This window comes from Rhinatrema bivittatum, chromosome 1 (genome assembly GCF_901001135.1).
Source record: "Rhinatrema bivittatum chromosome 1, aRhiBiv1.1, whole genome shotgun sequence".
In the NCBI taxonomy this organism is placed as follows: Eukaryota; Metazoa; Chordata; class Amphibia; order Gymnophiona; family Rhinatrematidae; genus Rhinatrema; species Rhinatrema bivittatum.
In genome coordinates, this window is record NC_042615.1 from 730,861,894 (window position 1) to 730,874,255 (window position 12,362).

Here is a 12,362-nt window from a genome sequence, read left to right on the forward strand (position 1 = left end):
GAAATCGGAACGGCCTTGGAGGGAACTTTCCTTCCACCCCCCACACCTTCCCCTCCCTTCCCCTACCTAACACACTCCCCCAGCCCTATCTAAACCCCCCTACCTTTGTTTGACACGTTACGCCTGCCCGAGGCAGGCATAACAAATGTGCGCCGGCCGCATGATTCCCCGGCCCGGGAGCAGTTTCGGAGGCCTTGGCCATGCCCCCAATCGCCCCGGGCCGGAACCACGCCCACGGCCCCGCCCCTGGATGACGCGCCACTGCGACACACCTCCAACACGCCCTGACACGCTCCCCAGGAAAGCCCCAGGACTTATGCGCATCCCGGGGCTTGCGCGCGCCGCCGAGCCTATTCAACATAGGCTCGGCGCCCGCAGGGGAAACTTGGGGCAGGTTTTCGGGGGGTACGTGCGTATCTTACGTGTGTACCCCTTAGAAAATCTTCCCCATAGTTTTTGGGGGAAAAATTGCATGCATACTTTTGAAAATGCAAAAGTGTGTGCGTAATTCCAAACTCTACCCCAGCTCCCTGCACAAAAACACCTTTACAAGTCTGGGCATTCATGATCTCTAGGCAATTTTTAAAAAGCCCACTTCTGTGAGTAAAGCACTGGTTTACCCATGGAAATAGGTTTGAAAATACCTTTCCTATATAGATGCTTAAATAGAGCAGCTTAGTGTACCACTCCCTAACAGGCATCTTCACTAAAGTGCGATACCCTACACTAACATTAACACGGGAAATACACAAATTATTTAGTGACTTGGCCCTACTGCAAATAGGGGGTCAAGTAAATTAATATATTCATTAATGTTAATATGGGCTATCACATGTTAGTGAATATGCCTCTGAGTGAACAATTGCATAATGTAGATGACCTTGACAGATCTTTGCAATCAGATACTGAGGATAATATTTATTTCTCGCATAGACACCATATATTATCATTGTAGTATATATATATATTTTTTTTTTTTGTTGAGACAGTAACTAAGCACATGTTCTCAAAATTCTGATATCAGACAAATTATTGTCTCCGACCTTGCTTCTGTATATATATATTACTAGATCTGGAGGTGTTTCATGGTACATCAAGCATCTGGAAAACCAATGTGTTCCTGCTGCAGAGTCCTAGAATTATTGTTGAACACACAGCAGTGGCATGAAAATGTTGAATTTAATTATCACACTGAGATTGATATGCATACTTTGTGAGACGTCTCTAAGGCTGTAATAGAGGAACAACTAATTGAATTAGCAGCTGCCAGGATAATATAAAAAGTAAAATTTCTGTTACTCACAGGAAAAAAACAAACACTTGAAAGATAAACACACAAAAAAATAGGGTAAAAATATACTGCATAATCAAGTTGAAAGCCATATTTTTCTGTTCATGCATATTTATTGAATTCCAAAAAATTTAGATACAATTTCTTTAGAGAGACCACAACATTAATTTGTCTGAGAGCCTACCAGGCCTGAATTTCTCAATAGGCACACTAGTCATCTGCCTAAGGCAGAACAAATCTTGGGGCAGCAGGCTGGCTGAAGCTTTGCTGCCTTCTAGCCGTGCGGAATTTCAATCAGCAGAGAACAGCTGATGCATCCCCTCCCTTCTCAGGCAGTGTGCAGGGAACGGGGATGGGAGCAGGTGAGCTTGGAGCTGTTAGAGCAAAGGGAATAATGTTGGAGAAGTTAGGAGAGGCTGTTTGGGGACAGTAATAGTAAATGTTGAAAGAAAGAAACCCAAATATCTCATCCAGTCTGCACAGCAAGCTTTCTGGGGTTTCTTTTGGTTAGGGAAATAACAGCCATTCCATGTAGGTTACTTCCTTTGCTTTCTGTTAAGGGTAGAAACTAATGCTCCATGCAGGTTACCTCTATACCTTCTGTTAAGGATGGTAAGTGCCACTCCATGGAGGTTACCCCTGCACCTTCTTTTAAGATTATTAACTATTGCTTCACGCAGGCCACCCCAGGTTACCCCCTTTCTTCATCTTTATCCTACATCAACCAGGGATTCTCTGTGTGCCCATCCCAGATCCCCCTCCAAACTCCACCATTGCCCTCCTCTTCACCACCTCCTCCAGGAGGGCACTTCACAAATCCACCATCCTCTCTTCTGCCTTCCCCCTGTGAAAAAAGATCACTCAAAAATATGTTGAAAAGAACTGGTCCAAGGACCAGTCCTTGTGGAATACCATTAATAACGCACACCTCCTCGCAGTAAAATCCATTTACGCCCTTTGTCACCCCCCACTCACCCATTTTCTAATCCATTCAGTCACTCTAGGTCTCATGCCAAAGGCACTCAATTTATTTGTCGCCTACGCGGAACCATGGCAAAGGCCTTACTGAAGTTCAGAGGCACTACATCTAGTGATCTCCCTTGATCCAAGTCTCTGGTCACCCAATCAAAGAAATTGATAAGATGATTTTGACAAGATCGACCTCTGATAAAAACATACTGCCTCAGATCTTGCAATCCTTTGAATTTCATAAACTGCACTATCCTCTGGTTTAGCAGCAATTACATTAATTTACTCACCAAAGAGGACAGACTAACCAGCCTCCTTCTTACTTCCACATTTATGAATATCCGTCTCCAGTCCTCCGGAACTACTCCCAGCTCTACAGAAGCAGTGAAAAGGTCAGGAAGCTGAGGAGGTGCCAGGACTTCTCTAAATTCCCTTAATATCCTCAGAAGAGGCAAAATGATAGAAACATGGTATGGAATACTGGCCTTAGTATTACATGCCTGAAAATTCTTGCATGGATCTTGTATGGAAGAAAGAAAACATAAAAATATAGAACTTGAGCTAAGTATGTACTCATAGATTTACAACAACTAAATACTGGATTTATCCTGTGTTGAGAAGTGCACAGGTCTTTACCAAATGTTAATTTGTGTAAGAAGTCTTGCAATAGCACCAGATGAAGGACATTTCTCCCTGATGTTACTGAGACTCAAACAGCTAAGAAACATGAATGGTGCTCCATACCCTGGGCTGTATGTTCTGTGTCCACGTTCAGTGGACGTATGCCCATATTGGTTCCTACCAGCCTAGAGGATATGCTTGAGAATTGGATGGACAGCCATTCCCCAGGAGCTGACAAGAATAATGTGAGGTACTAGTCCTTTTACATGTGGGTATCATTAGTCTTCCTTGAGCCCAATATCCCTTTGCTCAGGGGAGACAATCAGCATCTGTGTACATGACCTTCTTAGATCTCCTCTTTCCTGTGATGATATTTCTGAGAAGGGCAGAAATCTGCTTTGCCTCTTGAAGCTGCAGCTCTAATCCATCAGGCTCAGCTGGGCCTGCTGGTAGTGGAGATCTGGTGCACTGGGAGAGCAGGGGAGGAAGGGTGTACCCTTCCTTTTAGGAGCCCCACAGTGATAAATAAATAAAATAAATCCCAAACCCTCTCTCAGGATAAAACTTAGATGTGCCAACTGTAGTGCACAGCCAAATCTTTTTGCTGTACTTTGCCCAGTGGGATTGCAACAGAGCATCATCGATCCAGAAAGCCAGGAATACATTGTGATTATGTTATAAATTAGGTGGAGGATAACCCTGTCCACAAAGGTTTTTTCCTGGATCATTATCCCACAAACAACCAATGAGCCTTATCATTCTGCCTGAGAATATTCCACTGCATCATAAGTTGGTGGTGGCCAAGGCCCTCCAGGCAACTATATATCAGGAGAGTCTAAATGCTTCATGTAGGAGTCCAGGATCTGCCTCTGCTTCTGCCATTATTGCTTGTAAGGTCCTGGCTTATCATGGTAGTCCTGTCTGACACTTAATAACATAAGAACTTGTCATACTGGGTCAGACCAAGGGTCTATCAAGCCTAGCATCCTGTTTCCAACAGTGGCCAATCCAGGCCATAAGAACCTGGCAAGTACCCAAAAACTAAGTCTTCCATGCTACTGTTGCTAGTAATAGCAGTAGCTATTGTTACAACCCGACTCGTGGGGCCCCGCAGCAGGCCTCTCTTCCCCACGCGTTGCTTCCAGCATCTCTGGTGTGCCTCGGGCCTGGTCGGGGCCTTCTCGCAGTGCTCCCTGTGCGAGGGAGATGCCACCGACTCTGAGCACTCAGGCCCGCCCCTTAGATGCACACGTGCGCACAAGGGCATGGGACTTAAAGGGCCCAGCGTGGGAAGGGACGGCTCCGCCTCCACCGTGACGTCAGACGCCCCGGCTATTTAAGCCTGCCCGTCAGGCTTCATCCTTGCCTTGCAACAAGGTTTCCTCTGTTTCTGACCCTTGGCTTTGGATTCCAACTACTGCTCCAGCTTCTGACCCTTGGCTTTGAATTCCGACTTCTGTTCCTGTCTTCGACCCTCGCTACGGTCCTTGGCTTTGTTCCACACTACCAGGAGGTTTCGCCTAAGTCCAAGCGGCTCGGGTCCTCACAGGCTCCTCCTGGGGGGACTGCAGGCTTCCAGTGGTGAAGTTCCAGTTGGCCTCCTGATTCCTCTCGACTCACTCGTCTACTCTCCAGTATACTGCGACATCCTTCAACCTAATAGGATATCGGGCGCAAGTCCAAGCGGCTTGGGTCCTCACAGGCTCCTCCTGGAGGGACCACGGGCTTCCAGTGATGAAGATTCCCCCAGTCTCCTGTGCTGTACTGCCTCCTGGCTCTGACCTCCACTGTGGGCCTTCCACGGTGAGCTACACCTGTCGCAGCCGGCCCAAGGGTCTACTATCACAACAGCTATTTTCTAAGTCAACTTAATTAATAGCAGGTAATGGACTTCTCCTCCAAGAATGTATCCAATCCTTTTTTAAACACAGCTACACTAACTGCACTAACCACATCCTCTGGCAACAAATTCCAGAGTTTAATTGTGCGTTGAGTGAAAAAGAACTTTCTCCGATTAGTTTTAAATGTGTCATATGCTAACTTCATGGAGTGCCCCCTAGTCTTTCTATTATCTGAAAGAGTAAATAACTGATTCACATTAACCCATTCTAGACCTCTCATGATTTTAAACACCTCTATCATATCCCGCCTCAGCTGTCTCTTCTCCAAGCTGAAAAGTCCTAACCTCTTTAGTCTTGGACTATGTCCACCTTAAAAATCCTCAGGGAAGGCAAGGAGAATCACCCACCCTCCTATGTGTTAAACCCCAATAAGAGGCATGCAGGAAGATTCCTCCCCAGTGTGTATGTGTGAATGTGTGTGTATATTAATACTATGCATGTCAGCATGTGAGTGTATGTATGGCTGTGTGTATCAGGGAGCATGTGAGTATGTGGGGTAAAGAGTGCATGCATATGAAAGCAAAAAGGAGTCTATGCACACCCCCAACAGTCTCAAGGTGTTTGGAATCAAAAGTTCCTAGGGGAGAGCAGGGGATTTTTTTTATCCTTATTGGTTTTAATTATTGGGTGTTTGATGTGTCTACTGTTTTGAAATATTTTATTCTGGTTTGGAAAAATTTTTAAAAATGTTTTTTTTTAATTATTGGATATTTCCTTCAGTTGTATTGAAATATATATTCTATTTATTAATTTGATTTTACTATTATGATTGATTTATATTTCTTGATTTTATTGTTTGATGTGGCTATTCTGATTTTCCACTGTTGCTCTGTATACAGAGTATGCTTGTTGAGGTTTCTGGTTCAGTTTTGGTCTGTACATTTCTATTTATACTTTATGGTCTCTTTATTCTGTGTTTGGTGAGGGTCTTTCTGTGTTCTGCACATGTGACCAATAAGAGCTATTCTTCTAGTATGTAGTTTTTGTGTAGATTGTTTTCTTAATAGGAGATGTATTGGTATTTTAGGGCCTGGTGTAATAGTTTCAGTGTTGCCTTTTCATATGTAGGGTTGTTATTGTTTGAGTGTTAGCAGTTAGTACTATTTTTCTATGGGAGGTTTGCTATATTTTAATTGTAATTCAGTTTACTCAAGGCTTTCTCAGGGCCAAGCCCATACCCAACATGCATAATAGGCTCCAAGTGTTTGTTTTTATTTTGTTTGTTTGCAGGGTTTGCTGGTTGTCATCACTACAGTGCATGCACATATAATATACATGTTGCTGTAAATTATATTTTTACCTCAGAAGACTCTACTTTGAATATCTTCTTCATTTAGAATCTGCTAAACATAAACTATAACTGTGTGTGGGAAGGGTCAAGACTGTAAGATTCACCTAGGGTGACTTATACTCATTCACCAGCCCTGGCTGCACTGGCTTAGTGTGGGAAAGTAGGATTCCATCTCAAACTATGCTGCTTTGCGTCAGTGGATATCCCCAGTCTTAGCTGCAGCAGTCTCAGCCATGGCCAAATTTTCTTTTTTTAATGCAAGCAACATGGGTTAATTCTGGTCCTACCTCCCCTAAAGTAGGTAGGCAGAGCATAGCCTGGAGAACCATAACTGTAAAAGCAGCAGACTCTGTAGCACACGGTCAATGAGAATGCACTGCTGAGGGGACCAGAGAAGTGTAGGCAAGCTACAGTCACAGAAAAAAGAAGGAGTGAGCCAGGAGGAAATGCCTTGCATTGTTAGTGAGAATTCTGTTTCAGATGGCTGGGTTGACCTCTGTGGCAGCCATGGAACCAGTGAGTCTCCTGGAGAGACAGGGTGCAGAGAAGGTGTGGGAAAGGGAAAAGGAATAGGTGCTGCAGGCTGGGGAAAGGCTGGCAGTAAGAAAATTGTCTCCCACATAATGATGCAGCATACATTCATTAAGGGGCGGATTTTCAAAGGGTTACACGCGTAAGTTACGTGCGTAACCCCGAGAATCCGCTCCTGCGCGCCGAGCCTATTTTTCATAAGCCTGGAGATGCGCACAAGCCCCGGGATGCATGTATGTCCCAGGGCTTGAAAAAGGGGGCGGGGAGCGGGTGGGGTGGGGTGGTCCGGGGGCAGGGGCGGAGCTGGAGCGTCCAGGCACAACAGCCATTTGTCACTTTGCCCGGGATGGTGGGCCGGCCATTGGCCAGCGTGTGTAACCTATTAGGGATGTGAATCGTGTCCTCGATCGTCTTAACGATCGATTTCGGCTGGGAGGGGGAGGGAATCGTATTGTTGCCGTTTGGGGGGGTAAAATATCGTGAAAAATCGTGAAAAATCTAAAAATCTAAAAATCGCAAAACCGGCACATTAAAACCCCCTAAAACCCACCCCCGACCCTTTAAATTAAATCCCCCACCCTCCCGAACCCCCCCCAAATGACTTAAATAACCTGCGGGTCCAGCGGCGGTCCGGAACGGCAGCGGTCCGGAACGGGCTCCTGCTCCTCAATCTTGTTGTCTTCAGCCGGCGCCATTTTCCAAAATGGCGGCGAAAAATGGCGGCGGCCATAGATGAACACGATTGGACGGCAGGAGGTCCTTCCGGACCCCCGCTGGACTTTTGGCAAGTCTCGTGGGGGTCAGGAGGCCCCCCACAAGCTGGCCAAAAGTTCCTGGAGGTCCAGCGGGGGTCAGGGAGCGATTTCCCGCCGCGAATCGTTTTCGTACGGAAAATGGCACCGGCAGGAGATCGACTGCAGGAGGTCGTTCAGCGAGGCGCCGGAACCCTCGCTGAACGACCTCCTGCAGTCGATCTCCTGCCGGCGCCATTTTCCGTACGAAAACGATTTGCGGCGGGAAATCGCTCCCTGACCCCCGCTGGACCTCCAGGAACTTTTGGCCAGCTTGTGGGGGGCCTCCTGACCCCCACGAGACTTGCCAAAAGTCCGGCGGGGGTCCGGAAGGACCTCCTGCCGTCCAATCGTGTTCGTCTATGGCCGCCGCCATTTTTCGCCGCCATTTTGGAAAATGGCGCCGGCTGAAGATAACAAGATTGAGGAGCAGGAGCCCGTTCCGGACCGCTGCTGTTCCGGACCGCCGCTGGACCCGCAGGTTATTTAACTCATTTGGGGGGGGTTCGGGAGGGTGGGGGATTTAATTTAAAGGGTCGGGGGTGGGTTTTAGGGGGTTTTAGTGTGCCGGCTCACGATTCTAACGATTTATAACGATAAATCGTTAGAATCTCTATTGTATTGTGTTCCATAACGGTTTAAGACGATATTAAAATTATCGGATGATAATTTTAATCGTCCTAAAACGATTCACATCCCTATAACCTATGCCTGCCTGGAGGCAGGCGCAACTTATCAGATAAAGGTAAGGGGGGGTTAGGTAGGGCTGGGGGGCGTGTTAGGTAAGGGAAGGGAGGGGAAGGTGGGGGGGAGGAAGGAAAGTTCCCTCCGAGACCGCTCTGATTTCGGAGCGGCCTCGGAGGGAGTGGAGAAAGGCTGTGTGTCTCGGCGCGCGCAAGGTGCACAAGTGTGCACCTCCTTGCGTGCGCCGACCCTGGATTTTATAACATGCACGTGGCTGCGCGCGTATGTTGTAAAATCTACGCCCGCGCGTAAATCTTAAAATCTGGCCCTAAGTGAGCACATAAGCAGCAGCATAACAGCAGAATATTTAAATATATGTCTGAGAGAGAGAGAGAGAGAGAGAGTGTGTGTGTGTGTGTGTGTGTGTGTGTGTGTGTATCTGAGATGCTGGTTGGCAGTGTAATTGACTTATTGCTTGGTAACTGATTTAAGATCAGGTTGGTTGGCAACACCAGGTGACAAATCCAGGATATATATATATACATGAAAGATTTAACCAAACGGGTATGGGGCCACCAATTGAATGGATGGAAGGAGCACTGAAGATCAGTTTGCTCATCCCTGGTCTACGATATGCTCTAATTCTTTGTTATTTAGGAAAAAACGTGAAATTTATGATAGAGATATTTTGGTTCCAGGTCACATGATGGACCCCCTCAAGGGTTGGCATGGCATGCTTTTGGGAGTTGCTGAAACATGTGCGGCACAGAAAACTCACAAGGGTATCAGACATATTATCTGTGGCCTGATTTAAAAAAAAATCCCCTGGGCCAATATTTTCCTAAATCCACCCCTTCAGTAGGGGACTGATAACCTTTTCCTTCCTCTTCTGGCTTTCCCAGGCTGGTGGCTCACTTTGCATTGCCTTTTCCAGCAGCAGTTCATTTCAGTGGCAGCATGCTCATCCTCCCCCTTCCTGGGAGGGGGCAGGAGGAGAGGTGGGGGTTCCGCTAGCAATGAAACAAAATTTCTACAGGAAAATAAAAAGGCTATTTTTGAACATAGCACAGTGCAATAATTCCTCTCACTGCCATGGAATTGCAAATAACATAACATTAAATTCTTAAAAATCTTACAACACAAAAAAATCTCCCTGATTGCTGCGAGGTGGCCTTAGTTAAACTTTAGAGCAACTGCCTATTCCATCTCAAAATAAAAAAAAAAACAAAAAAAAAAACCCTGAAGGTTAGGCAGAAATCAGCCTCAGCAATTGAATCATATCTCAGTGCATGATTTATGTAATTCAAACTGCTAGCATCAGTGAGTATCCCTCACCAGTTTTTGCTACCTTGTTTCCACTTTTGTTCTGTGCCCAAATGCTCAGCAGTTATACATATATCAAATCCATGAGGTCATAAATAAAGATAGAAGCATTTTAAACATTTTGGGCTGGATTTTCTAAAGATTACGCGCGCCAGGCCTATTTTAAAAAGGCCCGGCGGCGTGTGTAAAGCCCAGGATGCCTGTAAGTCCCGGGGCTTTACAAAAGGGGTGAGGGCGGGGCAGGGTAGGGACAGAGGTCTACAACACTATGGCCCTTGCCGCTGTATCGAGGGATCACGTGCCGGCAGCCTGCCGGCGCGCGCAACTTGCGCATGCCCGAAGGCAGGCGCAAAAGATAGGATAAAACTTTTGTGGGGGTTTAGAGTAGGGCTGGGGGGGAAAAGCCGATTTTGGAGCTGCCTGGGAGGGAATGGAGGAAGGCAGCGTGGCTCTGCGCGCACAAGGTGCACAATTGTGCACCCCCTTGTACTGGCCGACCCCGGATTTTATAACATGCGCGTGCCCAAGATGCATAGTATTGTATTGAAGTTTAGATACAACATGATTTTATAAAATAAAAAGAAGCCCATTTTATCTTTTCATTTCTTAGGGGTTCAAAAGGAAACAAAAAATGTAGAGTTCCATGCCTGGCATGTTAATTAAGCTTCTAGATCAGGGATAGCCAACTCTGGTCCACAAGAGCCACAAACAGGTGTGGTTTTCAGGATATCCGTAATGAATATGCATGTGATAGATTTGCACGCAATGAAGGCAGTGGTTAATTTTCAGAAATGTGCATGAAACCTCCTCTCCTAAAGGAGAGAGGATAAAGAGCATGCTTCCATTTAAGTGAACTGCAGCAGAGAAAACAAAGAGGACAATGCAGCTATGTAACATGAGCCCAGGAAACCCAGAATGAGATTGAAAAGGTTGCCAGACCCCTTACTGTGAAGGTGTTTAAATGACCATTGAATAGATGAGTCAGAGTCTCAGGTAGGGTAATTTGCATGTCACAGCCCCCTGGACTACTGTTGGTAACTTGCAGTGAAATATCACTTTAAATCATACAGAACTATGACTGGAAAAGTCCTACGTTGGAGAATTCTGAATGAGAGAGGGATTTATGAGAGACATATACTGAAAAAAAGGTTCTAGGAAACAAACAGATTCTCACACTGACTAACAAGGGGAGTTAGACCCTGGGATACCAGTTCTCAGACAACAGAAAGGAAGGTCAGGCAGGATGGAAGGATGTGCACACATTCTCTTTTCATGATCTTGCTTGGGTCTTGGACTTTTGACTAAGAGAAGGTAACCCATCTAGGCTGGGGAAGAGTGAATGGTTGGCCATGAGCTTAGTGGAGTTAAAATCACTGAGTCTGTGGAATCACTGAACACTAAACAAACCATATGCCTAGTGGAGTTGTAAACCCAAGCCAAATAAAGCCCTCATTCCAAGGGAGAGGAACCAAAAGGACAGTGGCAGATCTGGAGGTGGAACAGTTCCCCAGGAAAAAGGGGACCCTGGGTCCCCCTTGAGCAAGGAGAGCCCAGTGGCTGATTGAGCAGTCCCCCAGGTGGAAGGGGACCCCAGTGGCAGATCAGGAGGTGACCCTGGGTCTTCCTTGATCAAGGGGATCCCAGTGGCTGATCAAGCTGTCCCCCAGACAGCATGGACTCCAGCAGCGGACTGAGTGGTCCTCCACGAGGGCATGGAACCCAACAGCATGTCCAGAGGTGCAGTTGGGTTCCCCAGGAAGATGTGGACCCCAGTGGCATTTCAGGAGGCAGATTTGGGTTCCCCAGGAGGGTGTGGATCACGTCAACAGGCCATGAGGCAGAGTCAGGTCCCCGGGAGGGCATGGACCCCAGTGTTAGCATGGACTTTTCAGTGGAGCGGAAGCAGCACCGAGGAAATGGCAGTGGTTTAGATGCAATGGAACTCCCAGGCCAACACTGCCACCAGCCCAGTTGCAACCAAAACCACGCCCCATCGACACACAAACGGTCTCTAGAATCTTTCGATACTACATCATCCCTGGAAATAGAATCTATCATCAAGAAAATGAAGCCCTCATCGCACCCAATAGACCAAATCCCGACCAAACTCCTTCTCACAATTCCTAGCATCATCGCCAAACCTTTGGCCGACATCATAAACTGTTCACTCACAAACGGAACAGTTCCGGAAGCTTTAAAAACAGCCTCACTGAAACCTTTACTAAAAAAACCCAACTTGGACCCATCCAACCACACAAATTTTTGCCCTATCGCTAACCTACCTTTCATAGCCAAGCTAATGGAAAAACTGGTCAATACTAGACTCACAGACTACCTTGAATCCCACGACATTCTATATCCATCGCAATTCGGTTTCAGGAAACACAGAAATACAGAAGCTCTCCTACTCTCATTAACTGACAACATCCTGTTGGGTCTTGTCAAAGGTCAATCATACCTACTAGCTCTACTAGACATATCGGCAGCGTTCGACAAAGTTAACCATACAATCCTCATCAACCGTCTGATGGAAATAGGCATCTCAGGTGCTGCACTCCTCTGGTTAAAATCCTTTCTAAGCGACAGATACTATAAAGTAAAAATAATCAACAAAGAGTCTCACCCTGTAGCTGCCAAACAAGGAGTCCCTCAGGGTTCCTCGCTTTTGCCGACCCTATTCAACATATATCTTCTCCCCCTATGCCAACTCCTCAACAATCTCAACCTCACATACTTCATCTATGCGGACGACGTGCAGATCCTTATCCCCATCAAAGAACCCATCTCTGACACTCTAAACTACTGGAATAGTTGCCTCCACGCCATCAACCTCCTTCTCACAAGTCTCTGCCTCGTTCTCAATACAGCCAAGACCGAACTGCTAGTCATTTCCCCTAATGATAATAACCCGCTAGCTATCAATACTAACACACCTCTAGTAAGTCAAGTGAGAGACCTTG